Genomic DNA, 20,080 nt, shown 5'->3' on the forward strand with positions numbered 1-20,080 from the left:
CTGGCACCACCGGGCCCTCTGACCACGACCAGTAGGCAACGGGTGAAGCGTCTTGCCCAAGGACACAACGACCGAGACTGTCCGAGCCGGGGCTCGAACCGGTAACCTTCCGATTACAAGGCGAACTCCCAACTCTTGAGCCACGAAATTTACATTGTAGATGAAAAATAATAGGAAAAACGTTTTGTGTTTATCAGCCAAGAACAACTACAATCTTTGGTTAAGCAGTGATAATAATAATGAAAATGTCTTAGTTTTGTCACTTTCAGATGAAAAGCAGACCTGAATCAATTTTCCACATGCAGCGGTTGGAAGAAAGTTATAGTTTAAAACCATTGGGAACGTTCAGGCCAAGTTTCTGGCTGACTTATTTACAGCACCATGTGTCCCTCAACCTGAGAAGTGAGCTCTCACTCCTCCCTGAAGACAAGGAATGCAGCTCCAAAGACCAATAACATGGCAGATAAAGAGAGAGCAGCAAAGTCCTGAGCAAAGAGTCCCAGCAAGCAGCAGCAGTGTGGACAAACAGCATCGGAGAAGGAGAGCAAACCCATCATCCTGACTGACTGGATGAATGGCACTGTGTTTCCAACAAGCTGCAAATTCACTGTGTATGTGAAAAGAACGTTTGAGGAGACTGTTTGGAGTTTGACATTTGCCACTTTTGGAGTAAAATGGCAAGAAGAGACAGTGGAACACAGGACAAAGCTGAAGGAAAACTGCCGGCTGTTGGACTGTTGAAGTGAGAGAGGACAACGGAGTGAGGGGAGGTAAGAACACAGAGAGTGCTATTGTTTAATGTGGGAAATCAAAATTTGGGTTAGCAAACCTGGGGAAAAGAAAACTGACTGCTTAAGTGGAGAATTGAGAAGAGTCTGAACCACTGCAAAAAGAAACATATACAAAATCACACACAAGCAGGACATGCATTAACCCTACTAACAAGAGAGCTCATGAAGATTAGACAGCATCTTAAGCATGTGAGTCTGTTTATCATCTTGTCCAAGTCACTTAGTGTGATGCAAAGACCAGTGGACTCTTAGCACATCAGTTACAAAATGATCAAATAATAGCAGAGAAGTGTGTAGGAAAGGCAGCTTTAAGAACATGCCCTGCTGGAGATGCAGATCCACAGACATCCATTAAACCTGCCTAATAACACAAACACACATGCAATGAAGATCAGCTTGTTATCTCTCATCAGTGTTAAAATAGTGTAAATTTAGCAGACACTTGTTATCAAATGCTGAGTGTATCCAGTGCTGCCAATTGACTCTCTAGGTTACAGGACAACAGTTTAACTTTTGTGGGAAAAAGATTTTGGTTTGACCAACCAGTGATCAGACAATAAATTCAGTTGTTAATATAGTAAATTGGGAGATGCTTTCTGTTTGACTGATGCAGCACAATTAATTTACTGTATGGGGGAAATTCTATTTTTGTAATAATATTTTGAACATGCATTTCTGTTGTCCTGTCAACCTGGTGGGTTAATAGCTGATATGCAAATTAGTTGATCGTTCTTAGATTAATGACAGGTGATTGAATTCTAGCACAAGTGAATAGGATGGGTTGGAGTTTGTTAGAGTGGAGACTCTAAAACACTGAGTTTCCTGTTTTGATGTGCAAATGAATCCTGTACCCAGATACACAACTCTGAATACATAAGAACAAATGTCTTTTGTGAAGTGCATGACGACATGTCACGTTTTGTGATGACGGGAAGAAAAAAAAGAAAAACTGGATAAAATGGATCTGTGGCCTAAATGAGTGAAAAGCACAGACATAGGGATTAAATTCATAGCTAATAAGACATGAGGCTTATGTTGTGTGTTGTGCGGCTGATGGTTGGTTTGGAGTTAATCTAGCTGATGATTTTTCTTTTGTTGTGAAGTTGGGCCTGCCAATTAGTATGATGGTATGATAAATCATGCTAATGGTATGATTTACCCTCCTGAGATGAGGAGCGTGTGTCATGACTTAACAAGGCCTTTTTATTTTGTTACTTTCACAGTGCACTGAAAGTTTTGTTTGATGATTTCTGTTTGAGCAGATCTGCACGATTAGAACAGAAGTGCTATACGACACATCATCGAGAAAATTGTTGCAAGTGAGCTTCTCCACATTAAAATGGGCTCAGGAGAAAGTCACTTATTTGGGACAATTAGAAAGTAAGTTCCTGTCCAAAAAAGATTCAGCGAGGTAATCCGATCTAAAATTCTTCTTTTTCTTTTTAAATGACGTCATTTTGCTGAGAGTGGAAAAGAAATGCGACGATAGGTTCCACTATCAACAAAGAAAGAATGAATGCATGAATGAATGAGTGAAAGAGAAAAAACTGACTGACTGGTAAAAGCTGACAGAAGCTAACAGACTGTCTGACACGACTGTGCGAAGTTAACCCCCACCTGACAAAGGTGCGGATGAATCTATGTGTGTTTCTTTTTACAGGAGCAGAAAGATGACAGCAACATCTGAGGTTGCGTGATGATTTAACCTTTTAAATGTCACTTTCTGTGTCTTTGCATCTACCAGGGGTGTTATTCACTACCTTGTGTTGCTCACAGAGGTAACTGTGAGAAAGTGTGTATACACCTGCGCAGCGCTAACGTTTGCATTTTCTTTTCTACAGCATTACAGTTCTTCATGTGAGTTGATCATGTGATCTATAACAGGACAACTGGTTGATGTTTTCCTACTACAGGATTTCTGGGTTTATGTGTGAAGAAAACTGTGTTTACAGGTTATGAGTTGGTGATGCTGTTACACTGTGTTGTTGGGAAAATGTGTAGGTTACTTTGACAATGTGAATAGACATTTCTTGTGTTGAAACTAGTGTCACTTCTTTCCACAGCTATGGATGGCTAACTTTATGACCTTCTATAGCACCTCTGGAACCTGTCGACTTGTGCCTGACCACCAGGATTGTCCATGTGTGTTGCTAATGTTTGTTTTTTCTAAGAGTGCATGTAGAGGATTCAGCAGAAAACAGACAAGTGACATGAGAAAACAAATAAGAGATGCAGTATTTATGGAATAGTTTGATATGGGGTTCATTAGCTGGCCACTATTGAGCTCACAGTGATAAAAATGAGTGGAGTGACATTGCTTAAGGAAAGTCACCGATTAAATTCTGGAATAAATTGGGATGATTCATGATTTGGGACAAATTATGGCAATAATTGTAGTTTACTGATTTGAGAAAACCTGCACATGATACTTGTCTTGCTGGTGCTGAATCCTTTATTACTCTTATGATATAATTGTTTACAAGTGTGAAGTTTGGTTTCACTTCCAGATCTTGTTTTCCAGGCCATGATGGTGTGTATGCAGGCTCCTGGCAGAGCCAGGTTTTAAGTAAACTTAAATATGCAAAACACACTAACATCTTTTATTGCAGGGTTACGGAGCTACTCCAGGGGAGACGCCCTGATGTTGCCTGGGACGTGATCTAGCTAACCTTTTTCTTTAAGACAGGAAACTGGTTTTGATGAGTTGACTCATGGGAGTTTCCATGGGTCAAGAGGAGGGGTCCAGAATAACATGAATTACATGAAACTATGTTTTCTAAACTATGTTTTAATGATTGTTGCAGTGATTTGTGTGATTAACAGTTCATTTGCGGGTATTAAACCTATACAAGTGGTGCATCCATGTTTTGATGAGGCTTTGATGGCCTATAACTGAAGTTCACCGAACTAAAGAATGTGGTTTGATGATTGTTGATATGCTTTCCAAATAGAAGTTTTTCCTCCTAGCAAGGAAATACAGGTGCCGCAGTCAGAGTGTTGCTGAATGGAATCTCCTGAGAAATCTGCAGAGGCCCAGTGAGAAGCGAGAACCATCCCAGGCATAGCTGACAGCCCAGGCAGTGGTTGAGGTCAAAGGTCAAGCTGTTTGGGGCCCGTCATGAGATCAGATTCTGGAGCCACAGCAAGGACCATGAAGCTGCGTTGGAATGAGAGCTGTGCCAAGGGGGCTTTCCAGAGGCCAACAGAGGAGATTGTGGACGACAGACGGGCACCTGAAGGATGAGGGGAGCATGCCAAGCTCCATCGACAGTGCAGGGGGAGTTCGAGGACGAACAAAAAGCAGCACCATCAAAAGAACAAAAGCAATGGCTAAAACACGGAGCAGTACTAGATACTGATGACATAATGAAAATAGCAGGAAAACCCATTCTTCCCAAATCATTACATAAAAAAGCCGCTCTAGTGAGCCATGGTTTAAGCCATGTCTCAACGGGAGGGATGATCTTTATAATAAACCAACAATTCTAATTGTACACTATAAATTTTGAAACTTCAGCAAAAGAATAAGAGACATGACACAAGACCACATCCACCCGTGGATGAACAATGCCTGGTACCGCTATATCCACGACAGGACCAGGGAACCGGAAGAAACATGCTGAGGTTTGAAACTCTGGACTACCGTTTTGGACTGTTCTTGAACGCTTCGTGCAAGATCAACAAACAGCAGAATCAGGAAATCGATGCATTACGGATCGCAGTGATGCAACATTGAGTAGCTCTGGACATGATACTAGCAGAGAAAGGGGGACTTTGCGTCCTCTTCAACAACACCTGCTGCACTTACATACGAGACAATGTACACTCATCAAACATGACTGACGCCCTGAATGCCTTGAGACAGATCCAGCAGGCCCAAAATCAGGACTATGTAAGTGATACAAGTGACTGATTTTCTTGGCTTTACACTGGCTCCTGGCTACAGGTGCTAAAAAGACTGCTCATCAGAGTTGAAGTATTTTTACTTTTATTTTGTGTCTTTGTAACATGTATACTGCCTAAAACTCATGATTAACCGCATAATATTTTCCACTGTTGCTGCATACATAGCCGTGACAAATGATGATGATGACTCCAACCTGTTGGAACATGAAGACTTTGTGTGATTAATGACGATGTGACAGAAAATGTACAACAAGATGTTACATACTGATATCTCACTTAAAAGATATACTGACAACAGGAGGGAATGTCAATGGAGATTATACTTAGTAGTCAGTATAATCTTTTAATAATATAAGTTTACTTATGGTAAAATGTTGCGTGTAATCATTTGTGTTTAGAAGTATATAGTTGATGGCATATTGAAAGAATGTCTCATCCTAGGAGGTCTGTGTAGCATGAAGAGGGGGGTGCGTTCACTCCTTTCCAGAGTGATCTGGTATTCACCCCCACATCCTAGGAGCATGGGAAAGGGAATACCTTCTTTTATTGTTTTATGGTAGGGTAGGATAAACGTAGCTATGTCAGTTTTAGTCTAAGTGCCTTTTATTTAGATGAACTGCTGGATTTCCAGACCAGCAGGTTTAGGGAAGTCTTCACTAGGGGTCACAGCTTGACCACACACACACACACACACACACACACACACACACACACACACACACACACCTAATCATCCACATTCCAATGTAATGAATAAACGCACCCACTGGTGTATATAATAAAGACCAGGGCAATGGGAGAGCGGACTCTTGGAGCCCTCGCTTACGTGCGAGTGCTCTGAGAGCTCCCCTTGGTTGCAAGTGAATTCTGCAGTGTGTGTGTCTCCACTCTCTGACTCTCAGCTGAAGAAGTGTTATTTAGAATAAATCTCTTGACATTTGTTTTGGTCCTTTGTAGCCGGAGCAGAACCTATAAAATATTCAGCATACCAATACAAACATGTCAATGCATCACTGAGGAGCAAGAAGTTGGTATGATAAACATTGTTTGGTTTGAATCACGTGGATTCAATAATGACTTACATGTCCAATGTCCTTGAAACAAGGATATGCTTCTAGAACCTTTTTGTGTCTGTCCTCCTCGCGAATAGTATTTGAATCAATGAATGCTCTTCTGGCTGAAAATTCCAAATCCAGGAGCTGAGAGACATCCTGGTGGTTTGGGTTTTTTCTTTTAAACAAAGTTTGTAGGGTCTTGTTGTGCTTGGCCAAGGTTGCTGGACAGTGGGTGTCTGGACTGTTGATATCTGCAGGCTTGTTTGCTGCAAGACACATAATTACATAAATAATGTCTCTCACTTTAAAAAAAAAAAAAGAAAGAAACTACAGCTCTGAACTTAACTATTAAATACTTATTCATTTTTCAAAATATCTACCATTTAAATGCCAATTTACATATGGTCATGCAATCATATACAATTTTATGTAGGCACACAAGTGCACCCCTACACAAGTGCACCCCTACAAAAATGCACACACACACACACACACACACACACACACACACACACACACACACACACACACACAGGAGGGTTCTTCTTCAAGTAGATTTTGTGCTTTCTTTTTTCCTTAAAGACATAGCAAAGAGATATTTTGTGTCAGGGTAATACATTTTAAAAATTAGTTTGGAACCTAAATTAAAAAACAGTTAAAAAGAGGGGAAAAAAAGCCTCTAGTGAGGCACATTGTTTTTTAAAAACATTACTTTACATGATATACTGAGTGGTTATAGACAGTGATGTTGCACAGACTTATACTATAAACAAACCATCATACCCAGCTCTTTAAATTTATAATATACTGACTTTTATTCATACCAATACTTTATTAACATTAATTTCCACAGAAATGTTAATAAACTGATGATAAAACAGGAAAAATGTGATGTAGTTACCATTTTCTGATGCCCATTTTAAAACCTTTTACTTCTGTCATGTCAGGACTGCCATCTTGACTCAATATGCAGGTAGAAGCAAGATGATAGTATGACATGCACGTACTGTTTAGAAAAAGGGCACTGGAAAAATCAGTGCCGAGTAGCTGCTACATCTAATCAAGGAAGTCGTTCAGTGAAACCTATTGCCCCTGCAGTCTTTGCTGTCCCCTAGCTAAGGTTATAGCTGCTGTTCAGTTTCACACCATGTCCACTAGTACTCCTGGGATTATTCAGTAAAACACACTTGATTTCCAGTCCACTGACCCTGGTTATAGACCATACATATCTAGAGGATTTGTCTCATTGGTGGGTAGTGACCAGAAGACACCTGTAAACATTCTCAGGTGCTTTGGATTCATAGATTTTGGCATCGTTGTTGCCCTTTTCCTCAGAAACGGATACTGGTTGTTGTTCAAAAACCAGTTTGAAACTAATGACTGTACTGTAGTGATGTGCGGATCAATACTGAAATATCGATTCCTCTGATACCAGTCATTTATGTTCTAGAATCGATTCTCACATTAAAATATCGATATTTTAGTAATTTAGGGTAAATTTGTAGTTTATCATTAACAGGAACACAGTGAAAAGAAACTATAACATTCGGATTGTCTACATTGGAAGGAACTACTTCCTCTTCCGCCTTTCATAGTCATGTGCGAAACACGGCTGTATAAATGTGTCCAGCCCCTGGCGTGCACACTCACAACAATGGCTGAGCGTAATTGGAGTTGTGTGCAGACGTATTTACATCCACAAACAGCTGAGACGTGGTTTGGAATACATGTGGCAAGAAAGTGAGGTGTAGTGGCAACACCACTAACCTCGTCAAACACCTCAGAGTAAATCATATCACAGAATATGATGAGCTTATGTTGAGGTGAACTGAAGAGGAGGAGAGGGACAGGTGCTGCTAGGGCGAGACAGACGTCTCTCACGGAGTCCTTTAGTGCTGCAGGCAGGCAACATGTTCAAATAGCGCACAACTTCAGTTTTTTTATTTCTATATGATGAATTCTGCATTATTAAATGATAAAAACAAGTAATCTGATGTCCTGTAATCATTATGACGCTATAATTTGAGATACAATAAAAGATACAATAAATAAAATAAGTTTTTGTACAGAGTATCGGTATCGGATCAGTATCGTCGATACCACCAAGAATTTTACTTGGTATCGGATTGGAAAGGAAATCAGTGGTATTGCACATCACTACTGTACTGTTACCTCGACGATTCTTGTGATGATTCCACTTCTTAAAATCTGCTACTAAGAAATGAAGATAAGGTGAGCCAGACACAAAATACTGTAGCTTGTGTAATCACTTGGACCTGGAGTAAAGACTCGCTTGAATATTCATTTTCAACAGCTTCTACTAATAAAAAGTGAACCAACAATTTAAATGGGCCATTTCCTTTGCCACAATATGCTTTGTCATTCACACGTAGCGATCTAGTGAAGGAACAGAGGGATGACCGACTACCACACTGAGTGGCAAATACCTACTTACATTTAAATTAAAAGTTGATTCTGGATATAACAGTGAGCCAATGAAGAGAAGTTAATGTGGGTAAAATAGCCTCTCTCTTTCTAGTCCATTGTCAGTATTCTTGTTTGAAGACTTTTAAAGGGGATTTTGGGACCTCTGATAAAAATGCATTACAGTAGTCCAGCCAAGAACCAATAAATGCATGAACTAGTTTTTCAGCGTCACTCTGAGACAGGATATTTGCAAATTTGGAGATGTTGCACAGATGAATGAAGGCAGTCATACATGTTTGTCTGATGTGCTTGCTGTTTCCCATTCTTTCATGAAGGATGGTCCAGTATATCTTGTGCAGATAGAGATAATAAGAGAAACGTATTTAGAGAATTCCATACTTGTGGTCATTTCACTCACTGAGGAATCTTTCTAAGGAAATTTGATTATTTGATCACAGCCCATCTTTTATATACAGTTTATGGTTTGCACCCACATTGTACTCAGTGCTGATGATCTACAGTAGCTACCCATATGGAAAAGAAATAGAAAAAACTTATAAAACCCATATGTAAAAGAAATAGAAAAAACTTATAAAAGACTTGCATCAGCTTTAGCTTGCTTCATATATAGTGAATCATATAAGACTTATATGATTTACTCATGAAAGTGGCCACTTTCGCATTACTTTCATACATGATAATAAAGAGGATCACATAAGGATCATGTTAAAACTAAGTATGAGTTATATAAGGAAAGTACATGTCAAAGTATGTTTTCCATAGATGTTCCATATAATTTCTGCAGTTTTTTAGTACATATTTGTCATAAAGACATATTGTTAGATTTGTATTGTGATTGTCATTTATGCTTAGAAATATCTACTTATATATTCTTAGAGTTTTATAATTAGGTGTAGATTGGTAGAGGTTTGATCCTTAATAGTCTGCAAGCTTTGTGTGCATTCCAGAGCTCTCTGACTTTCACACCCACATTTTAGGAGCATGGGAGAGGTCGTAACTTGTCTTATTGTTTTATGGTAGGATAAACGTATCTATGTCTGTTTTAGGCTAAGTGCCTTTTGTTTAGATGGACGGCTCTGGGGAGTCTTCCTGGGGTCACAGTTTGACCCCCACACACAGACACACACACACACACACACACACACACACACACACACACACACACACGGTATTCTTTGTTCACATGTATACCTATATAAGAGCTCATATGTTAATGAACCTATGCATATTCATGTAACCACAATAAAAGAGCAGTGTTACGGGGGAGCGGACGAGAGCAACTGGGGTCAAGCGAAGGAACGGCGCCTGTCCAGTTCTCTCCCGTGCACGTGAAACATAAAGAATGTTGCCTACTCGAGTCTTGCTTGCTGTGTAATCACATTGCCTTCAACGTTCCAGCGAATAGGTTCAAGCTACAAACCTATCACATATGCTTTACATATATAAACAAAATCTGTTAGATAAAGTTTTTTTTATATGTAAAGTGAATGTAGTTTGCAGTGCAATAATCTCTTTTTTACATGCTTTTTATACATATAGTGTAAGAAAATGTTAGATTACATATGTTTTCTCTTTATGTTCAGGCAATACATTATTATGGTAAACTATATTTTTTTTTACATTTTCTTGTAAGAATTCTTAAATCTCAGCTCATAACAAACCCATAAACTTAATTATTAATTTTATACAAATTGACATTACTAGAAAAATCTATCACATATGAAAAAGACAAAAGTATCATTTGCCTGTCAGGATTCCTGGGTCATTGACCCAGCGCTTTCAGTTCATGTTCTGTTTTCTCCACTCCTGCCATTTCCTGTTTCATTATGTTCAGCTGTGTATTCACCTGTGTCCAATTATCGTCATCATCCAGTCTGTGTATTTAAGTTCCTCAGTTTTACCACTTCTCTGTCGTGTCATTGATGTTCTCGTGAGGTTGTGTTGTCGTTTCCGCCCGCGTTCAGTCAGTCAGCCATTCAGCCTTTCAGTCAGTCCTTCAATCATTCAGCCAGTCATCCAGCCAGCCAGCCATTTCCTACCTCTGTCTGTTTGTTCACTCCATCGGCAATAAACACCAACCTTCACCTACCTACCTGTGAGTCCAGCGTTTGGGTCCTCCTTCTCTCATCCGCGACACAAATCCTGACAGAATGACACGACCCCACATTGTGGACCCAGCGGACTCGGAACCTTTTGAGCGGCAGGAGACAGCGCTCCTTCGCTGGACGGAGGAGCTCAGGGGGAAACAGCGGCTCTTCGCTGAGAGAGAGCACGTCTTTGAGGGGACTCGTCTGGCTCTGGGCGGGCCTCGGAGATGCCGCAGTTCTCCACCTGCTGCCTCACCTGCATCGGAGCATTCGCCGCGGAGAGTGGGCGTCACAGGCCAAGCTTCGGCTGCTCGCTCTCCCACCGCTCCGCTCCTCGCTCGCCCACCAGCCGTCTCACTCACCGGCTCTTCCACTTCGCCATGGCACAGCGGCTATGCCTCCCACCTCGGCTCAACGGAGGCTCCCGCGCCAGAGGCTCAGCTGTTCACCCCGCCCGCTTCCTCTTCCCGGAGAAAGTGGCACACACGCCATCATAAATTGGACTATTCTCAGCAACTCCCGGTGGTGAGTTCCAGTGACTATTTTCCACACCCTTCATCCAATTGTCCACTCAAAACGCATAACGGACTCATTTCTGATTCATGGGGAACTTCCCTCCTAGAGGATGAAGTGGACTGGGAGGATTTTTTCTGCTCTGCTCCCCCAAAGACTGTAAAGAGTGGTGGCAGAAGGACCAGAATAAAACCCGATAGACCAGTCAGTATCACTCACCCAGTCATTATTTCCTCTCCCATCAGTCAGCCTACACCCACACCTGTGCCAGCTCCCAGGAGGAGGGCAGCTGCGACCCAGTCTACCTCCACACCCACTCCTGTTTCTCGGGTGGGGGTGACTGGTGTCCAGCCACCTCCCTTGCCTGTCCCAGCACCTAGGCTGAGGGCAGCCCGAATCCAACCTGACCATCCCAGAGGCCCAGCCGAAGCTCTCCAGCCAGTGCCCTCACGCTCGGGAGGCTCGGAAGAGCTAGCCTGCTTACCAATCAGTCCACCACTTCATCCACCGCCTGATCCAGCCTTTCACGCGCTAGCCCTATCCCTGGTTAGGCTAGCTGAGGTGTCCCCTGCTCAGGCACCAGCTTTATTAGCCCAGGCTGTAGCTTTATCTCACTCACTAGCACAGTCTATAGCTCAGCCATCAGCCACACCAACCTCAGCTCCGTCGTCAGCTTCGTCTACCTCTGTTCATCCCTTAGCATTCCCACTCCAGTCAGTTCACACGCCTGCTGTTCAGCCGCCACTCCAGTCAGTTCACACGCCTGCTGTTCAGCCTCCAGTCCAGCCAGTTCACACGCCTGCTGTCCAGCTCCCAGTCCCAGCCAGTTCACCCTCCTGCTGTTCAGCTCCCAGTCCAGCCAGTTCACTCTGCTGCTGTTCAGCTCCCGGTTCCGTCCTGTCCTCCAGTCTGTAGTCCAGCCTGCTCCTGTCGTCCAGTCTGTAGTCCAGTCTCCTCCTGTCGTCCAGTCTCCTCCTGTCGTCCAGTCTCCTCCTGTAGCTCAGTCTCCTCCTGTCCTCCAGTCTCGTCCTCTCCAGTCTTTTCCTGTTCCCCAGTCGCCCGTCCTCCAGCCTGTCCAGTCTGTCGTCCAGTCAGTTCAGTCCATCGCCCAGCCTTCTGTAGTCCAGTCACTCATTCACCATCCTGTTCAGTTCCTGGACCTGCAGCCACAGCATCCAGAGCCAGCTGTGAGCTCTCCTGCTCCTCAGCCAGGGGTTTCCGCACCCGCTGGCCCGGCCGCTCCTCAGCCAGGGGTTTCCGCACCCGCTGGCCCGGCCACTCCTCAGCCAGAGGCCTCCGCGCCTCCTGGCCCTGCCTGTCTCCAGCCAGAGGCCTCCGCGCCTCCTGGCCCTGCCTGTCTCCAGCCAGAGGCCTCCGGGCCTCCTGGCCCTGCCTGTCTCCAGCCAGAGGCCTCCGCGCCTCCTGGCCCAGCCTCGGCTCCTGCTTCTGCTTCGCCTGGTCCAGCCTCGGCTCCCGCTTCTGCTTCGCCTGGTCCAGCCTCGGCTTCGCACAGTCCAGCTTCTGCCTCTGCGTTAGCCTCGCCTGGTCCTGCGGCTGCCACACCGTCGCCCAAGCCGCGTTCTGGATGTCGCCGCCGCCGTCTTCCTCGCGGGCGCCCACCAGACCTGCTCAATGGCCGTCGCCGTCTTCCTCGCGGCCGCCCACTGGACCTGCTCAGTGACCGCCGCCGTCTTCCTCGCGGTCGCCCACCGGACCTGCTAATTGGCCGCCGCGGTCTTCCCTGCGGCCGCCCACCAGATCGACTCCAGCATCACGTGGCCCACCTGACCTGTCTTTGCCTGGACTCCGTCCCTCCGTCCTGGACCCCCTCCTCCCGCCCTGGTCTGGTTTTCCTTCGGCAATAAAAACCAACCTTCACCTACCTACCTGTGAGTCCAGTGTTTGGGTCCTCCTTCTCTCATCCGCGACACAAATCCTGACATTGCCCCTGCTTGACTTACCTGGATCAACATCAGTTAAAAACTAGCAATGCAAAGACAAACTCATAAGCCAACATAACTTTCTTTGACATTGACAGGTCAGCAGTCAATATCTGTATTGTAATACTGAAGAAAAAAAAAACATGAATACTGGGCCATCTTTAACTTCAATTATCTTTTATTTTCACTGAACTGATATAACAGTCACATACTGATATTTCACAGAAATATTTAAACCGATCTAAGCTCTATTGTTAAAAGACCATACTGAGCTGCATACCTTTTTGCTGCAAATTTGTGGAACTTTTAACCGTTAACATGAGTAAAACTTGGGAGGGCAAAAAACCTGCCCACTTAAAAAAATCTCTCTTTAATAGATAAAACATGAATTGGCATGATAATAACAAAAACATGCCAAACGAGACATTGAAAGTCAAGTTATGGAAACATTTCTATTTTTGGCCCGGAGTTCTGTGATCTTGGCATTGATTGTAGTACCAATGCTGGAAGGTTGGGTCCCAGGTCACCTCTCAAGGGTTGCACCTATATATGTAGAAAAATGCATAAAGGGGGGGGGGTGATAAGAACAGAATTAGTAGTCTAAAAGAACCCAATGATCTTAACCAATAGTGCAATGATCCTGCTTTAATCAGTTTTGATATCTAATGGTGCCAGCTTTGAAATTTACAGGAGATGCATGGAGAGGTTCACTACATTGACTAGGCTTAAATAAAGCCAATATGCAGGTTATGGTCGGGTTAGGCTCACTATTCAGGTTTCTGAAACATTCGGAATAACTCATCCACATGCATGAGACGAGAGAGTCACAGAGAGCCAGACAGCACATACACAAAGTTCCTCTACTCAAAAGACCAGGATTCCTTGGGAATAGAACATGTGCAAAACACAAATCCATTTTCATTTTGATGGCGATATGCCGATAGAGGTTTTACATGACCAAATATTTTGGTGAGAAAAGGGTAACTCCAAGACTTATATTCGGATTTTTAAAACTCAAATATTAGCATATTTGGGTTTTTTATTTTAATGCCATGTGTGACCGAGTTATTGCTAACATTCCAGTTTTGAATGGGTTATCGGCTGCATGTAAACGCAGTCACTGAAATACAGCAAATGCAAGAACATTCAGAATGCAAAATACTTATCTACCTTCATTTGTTACTTTGAAGCTGGACAAACAAAATGCACCATAAAGGAAATGAAACACCAGAGAAATCTAAGGCCTACAATAGTATGTCATGAAAAGACCATTCAGTCATCTGGATATAACTCAAAAAAGATCAACAGTACTCTGTCAACTAGATTCCTCCATTTGGTGGAGGCCTTTCTTCATCAACGATAATATATGCATAAATGTTAAGAAGATATTCTTCATACGTGTGGCCCTTCTATTTCATTGGTCCTTAGTTATCTTTAAATGCCAGAAGTGTGGACAACTGCGAAAACATGCCATAAAAAGCTAAAAACTTACTGTAGATGGCATCCAATTTATTTTTGTCAAGCGGTAAACGTGCATCTCCTCTGCCTCGTTTTCCCCCTCGAAGATTGCTCACTAGCAGTATTTCCACAGGGAAGACTGCTGTGAGCAGATGCCTCACAAAGGTTGTAGATGAATTTGCATTAGTAGCATAGGCCCAGGCCAGTGTCTCTACCATGACTCCAGTCCCAGGATGAATCTCCACCTGTTCCAACAAAAAGACATTTTGATCAATGTAAGAGACTTAAAGAACAACTACATGCCTTTCCAGACTTAAAACTCTGTTTCTCGTCTTGTTTTGATGGGAGTGACATTTATGTACATTCCCGGAGCCGTCGTTCACCTGCAATGTCCTGAGGCTAAGCTACTGCATTTCAATACTTTTTTCTGCATCACTTGTTACTCGCGCAGGCATTCCCATGCAAAAGTGAAGCTTTTGTAGAAAAACTGTAGTTTGCCTCTGCTCCACCAGGGGCTGGCTCTAAAACAGAGTCAATCCCCATAGACTCCTTTGTTAAGAAGGGAAACTTCACAGCAGAAACACAGTCAATGAATTTAACACTTGAATTAGATCCGTCATACTTATAAGTAGAGTACCAATTTAAAAGTTTGGACACATTTTCCCATTAAATCTAATAGGAAAGTCTGTCCAAACTTTTACTGGTACTGTGTTCAAGGTTGGATCAACTGTAAGTAGAAAGACAGTAGATCCAATTTATCCACTTCATCTATTTATTCTTTAAAATTCCATTGCCTTTGATGACTGGGATTCCTTTGCTGATAGAATGACAGATGCTGGTGTTGAGAAGGATGAAGTAGATTTGGGAGGGGGCAGCAGCGAACCATCTGATGATGAACCGGGCGTGGACTGCGGAGAAATCTGGGGAAGCTCCAAACTGGATCTCTTAAGAGGTTCAGCCAAATTAATCACCTTTTTCATCGTCTTCATGAGTTCTGGCACATCTATATACAGTAAATTAATAATTACCAGAATGGTTTATACATAGGCTAGAGTGACTTTTTCAAATATATTGGCTGTTTAATTGTTAAATTAGTGATAGGAAGTGATAGGTTGGACAAGTTTATCATTCTCTTCTTTCAGGTCTTGGATCTTCTGCTTTAGATCAACTACTGTCTTTTTTGGACTTTTTTCACCATAGGCGACTGAAGGCGGTGAATGACTGTACATTGCAAGGAATTCCTGTGCAGGGTCTTTCTTTGAAGGAGCCTTTGACTTCTGGACTTGAAAAAAGCGAGAGAGAAGAGGAATTGACATAAAAAAGTCAAAGCTGCCATAAAAGTTATGAATCTAAAGTGTAAAGACAACAGATTCAATAGCTGTGCCCCAAAGTGTAGGGTGCATATTTCAAAGAGCTGATTTCTTAGCCACATACAGTACCAGTTAGAAGTTTGTACACATTTTACAATTAAATATAATGGGAAAGTGTGTCCAAACTTTTGACTGGTACTGCACATCAGAGAACTGTAAGTAGGCCTGTTCCAAAAATTGGACTCATTTGAATACAGTAAAAAAACCAAAGGTTTACTATTCCTCAATTTAGGAGGCTACAAGTGATTTTTTCCTTTAACAAATCCTGACAATCATTGTTTTCAAATGACCTTTGTGTGCAGTAGAATAGGGGGGCCACTGATGGAGTTCCTTTACTTAAATCAGAGGTTCCCAAAGTGTGGGGCCTGCCCCGCAGAGCCATTGCAGAGGGGGTGCAGTATGAAAAGAAAAAAAAAAGAAACAACAAGGTATGCTACATGACCTAATGGATGAAATAAAACAACTAAAAAACTTGATAAAGGAGAAGGACAAGAAAACAGACGACTTGGAACGGCGAATCGAGAACCTTGAAAAATACACAAGAATGGATGACTTAGTCATAAGTGGACTGGAGACGCAACACCGAACCTACGCCAGAGTAACAGCTGGCGGAGGTAAAGACGGTGAAGATGCCCCAGTAGAGGAGCTGCAAACGCTTGAACAGCAAGTGATAAAATTCCTTCAAACGAAGAATGTAAGTGTTCAGAGCCATCATATCGTAGCATGCCACACGCTCCCCAGAAAAGACAGTAAAACAAAGCCAGCAATTATTCTTCGGTTTGTGAGTCGCAAAACAAAGATTGAGTTACTGAAACAGGGAAAGAAGCTAAAAGGGGCCGGTGTGTATTTAAATGAACATTTAACGAAAAAGACTGCTGAAATTGCAAGACAGGCACACAGCCTGAAAAAACAAAATAAGATACAAGCGACATGGACGAGGAACTGCAAAGTAATGATAAGACTAAATGGCACTCCCGAAGAAGCGAAAGTTCTGATGATAAGAAAACTCAAAGACTTAGAGCAATATAAATAATCAGGAATCTTCTATGGAATCTATTGGAAAAATGATGATTGGATAATGAACAATGGGTATGGAAAGTGTTTCTGGCCTTACGGCTCAAAAAACAATGGAAAAAACAACAACAAAAACACAAATGACAAGTTTGGACACAGATTATAGGTTTCCATTCAGAGATATTGAAGAGGAAGACTTTGATTATGAGAAGGACTGTCAAGGAGGTTATTTTGCCACACGCTGAGAAAACGAACTTCAAAACGTTTAACTATGCAGAGCACAACATGCATGACCCTGAAAGTAACATTGACCCAGATAATCACTTCTACAATAACAATAATAGTACTTGTGAGTACTATACAGACGACCAATTCAATATGAATATTAAAATGGCAAATGCATTGTCGGTCATACATTTTAATAGTAGAAGCCTGCATAAAATTTTTTCTAAAATTACAGAATGTTTAAGTAAGTTAAAAAAGTTTTATATAATTGCAATATCAGAAGCACGGCTCAATAATGAGAAAGCTAGTGAAATGGGACTGGAAGGATACGAATTATTTGCAATGAACAGGGTGAATAAAAAAGGAGGCGGTGTTGCTTTATATGTAGATAAAGTTTTGAAATGTAGTCTGATTAAATGTATGCCAAGCACCATAGATGACGTATTGGAATGTGTTACTATTGAAATCCATGTTGAAAAAGCTAGCAATATGATTATAAGTTGCATCTATAGGACACCAGGATCATGCCTTGAGACATTCAATGAAAAACTTGCTGCTATGTTTAGCAACCTAAATGATAAAAAAGTGCAAATAATTTGTGGTGATTTTAATATAGATTTGTTAAAGCCAAATGGACATCAGAAAACAACAGATTTCATCAATACAATGTATAGTAACTCCCTTTTCCCTGTAATTATAAAACCAAGTAGAATAACAATTGATAGAGCTACATTGATAGATAATATATTCACAAACAAAATTGACCATGAAATAGTAGGTGGACTTCTTATAACTGATATAAGCGATCACTTTCCTGTTTTTGCAATTTTTCAAAATTATTTTGGGATTAAAACTAAACAAAAGAATCAAACATTTGATATGATATGACATAGAACAACAAGAGCCATTGCTGCCCTCCAGGCGGACTTAAAGGAACACAATTGGAATGAGGGTTTTGCAAATGAAGATTCAAATAGTGCATATGATGAATTTCTATAAACTGTAATTTTACTATATGAAAAACATTGTCCTTTAATGAAAATCACTAGAAAGCATGACAGATCAAATAAGCCATGGATCACAAAGGGGATAGAAGATGCATGTAAAAAGAAAAATAATCTATATAAGAGATTCATAAAACAGAGGACAAAAGATGCTGAAATAAAGTACAAGTTATATAAAAATAGATTAGTAAATATTATAAGAACAAGTAAGAAAGGATATTACCACACATTATTGGAGCAAAGCAGAAGTAACACACAAGAAACATGGAGGATATTAAATAGTATAATCAAAAAGAACTCAAAAAATAAGAATTATCCAGACTATTTTACAACAGATAAAGATATTGTGCTTGATAAAACTAAAGACATTGCAAATGAATTTAATGATTTCTTTGTAAATGTTGGCTTTAATTTAGCAAAAGAAATTCCAGAGTCAAGAAATAATAACGACCTAAATAAACATATTACTCAGAATGTGTCCTCCATGTTTATTGGTGCTGTAACTCATAGAGAAATAATTAACATTGTGAAAACATTTAAAAATAAAAAGTCCACTGACTGTTTTGGTATTGACATGATATTAGTTAAAGTATTATAGAATATATAGTGCAACCTTTCGCATACATTTGTAATCTGTCCTTTTGAACTGGTGTGTTTCCCTCACAAATGAAAATAGCAAAAGTTATTCCAATCCATAAAAACGGAGAGAGATGTCAGTTTACCAATTACAGGCCAATATCACTACTCCCACAGTTCTCAAAAATTTTAGAAAAGTTATTTGTTAATAGACTTGATAAATATATAGAGAAGCATAATCTCCTAAGTGATAACCAATATGGCTTTAGTGCGAAAAGGTGCACTTCGATGGCAGTTATGGAACTTGTAGAAGGGATATCTACTGCAATAGATAATAAGGAATATACTGTTGGTGTTTTTATAGACTTAAAAAAGGTGTTTGATACAACTGATCATTCTATATTAATGAATAAACTAGAGAGATATGGCGTAAGAGGGATAGCATACAAGTGGATGAAAAGTTACCTGGATGACAGATGTCAATATGTCGAAATCAATAACGTAAAATCTAAGCAGTTGAAGGTAACTTGTGGTGTTCCTCAGGGCTCTGTGCTGGGCCCTAAATTATTCATATTATATATAAATGACATATGTAGTGTTTCCAAACTGTTAAAATGTGTATTGTTTGCTGATGATACCACTCTGTATTGCTCAGGTAAAAACCTAGAACGGCTTCTGACTACAGTGATAGGAGTTAAATATATTAAAAAACTGGTTTGATATAAATAAGTTATCGTTAAATATAAAGAAATATAAAGAAAACAAAATTGATTATTTTTGGCACTAGACAAATGAAAAGTGTATCTAAAATCAGGGTTAATGGAATTGAAATTGAAAGAGTGTACAAAAATAAATTTCTTGGAGTGATAATTGATGATAAGCTGAGTTGGAAGTCTCATATAAACCATGTGAAAACAAAAATATCAAAAACCATTGCCATTCTCTACAAAACAAAGCATGTCCTGAACAAAAAATCATTATACACACTTTATTGTTCTCTGTTGCTTCCATATATGACTTATTGTCTGGAGATATGGGGTAATGCATATAAAACAAATACTCTTCCTATTTTCAAGTTACAAAAAAGAGCTATAAGAATTATAAATCAATCAAACTATATAGAACCAACTAACATTTTGTTTATTAATCTGAATACCCTGAAATTTTATGATTTAGTTGAATATAAAATGGCACAGATAATGTATAAAGCACAAAATAACTTGCTTTGCCGCAGTACTCAGAAGCTGTTTAAAGTCAGAGAGAGTCAATATGACTTAAGGGGAACAGATTTCTTTAAAAAAAACAAAACAAGATAAGATAAAGCAGAGATGTGTTTCTGTTAGAGGAGTTAACCTGTGGAATAGTTATGACAGTGATTTAAAAAGGTGTAGTTCATTTTCCTTGTTTGAAAACATGTTTAAAAATAGAGTATTAGATTTTTGTTTGTTTGTTTGTTTGTTTGTTTTTGCTTTGCTTTGTTTTATTCTTATTCGAGCCCTGTGTACAGGAGCTGCATGCAAATAGATCTTTTGTTAAAAGGGTTGGCGTAATAAGCAAATGCTTCAGCCAATACCTTTTGATTAGCCTTGTCTCGTGCTTTCTTGCTTTGTGGTAATTTTTATTCTGTATTCACTGAGATATTTGAATGCTAATCAATAACTCAATAAATCATGTAAATCTTTGAAAGAAACAC

The sequence above is a fragment of the Oreochromis aureus genome, linkage group 2 (assembly GCF_013358895.1).
Source record: "Oreochromis aureus strain Israel breed Guangdong linkage group 2, ZZ_aureus, whole genome shotgun sequence".
Taxonomy (NCBI): domain Eukaryota; kingdom Metazoa; phylum Chordata; class Actinopteri; order Cichliformes; family Cichlidae; genus Oreochromis; species Oreochromis aureus.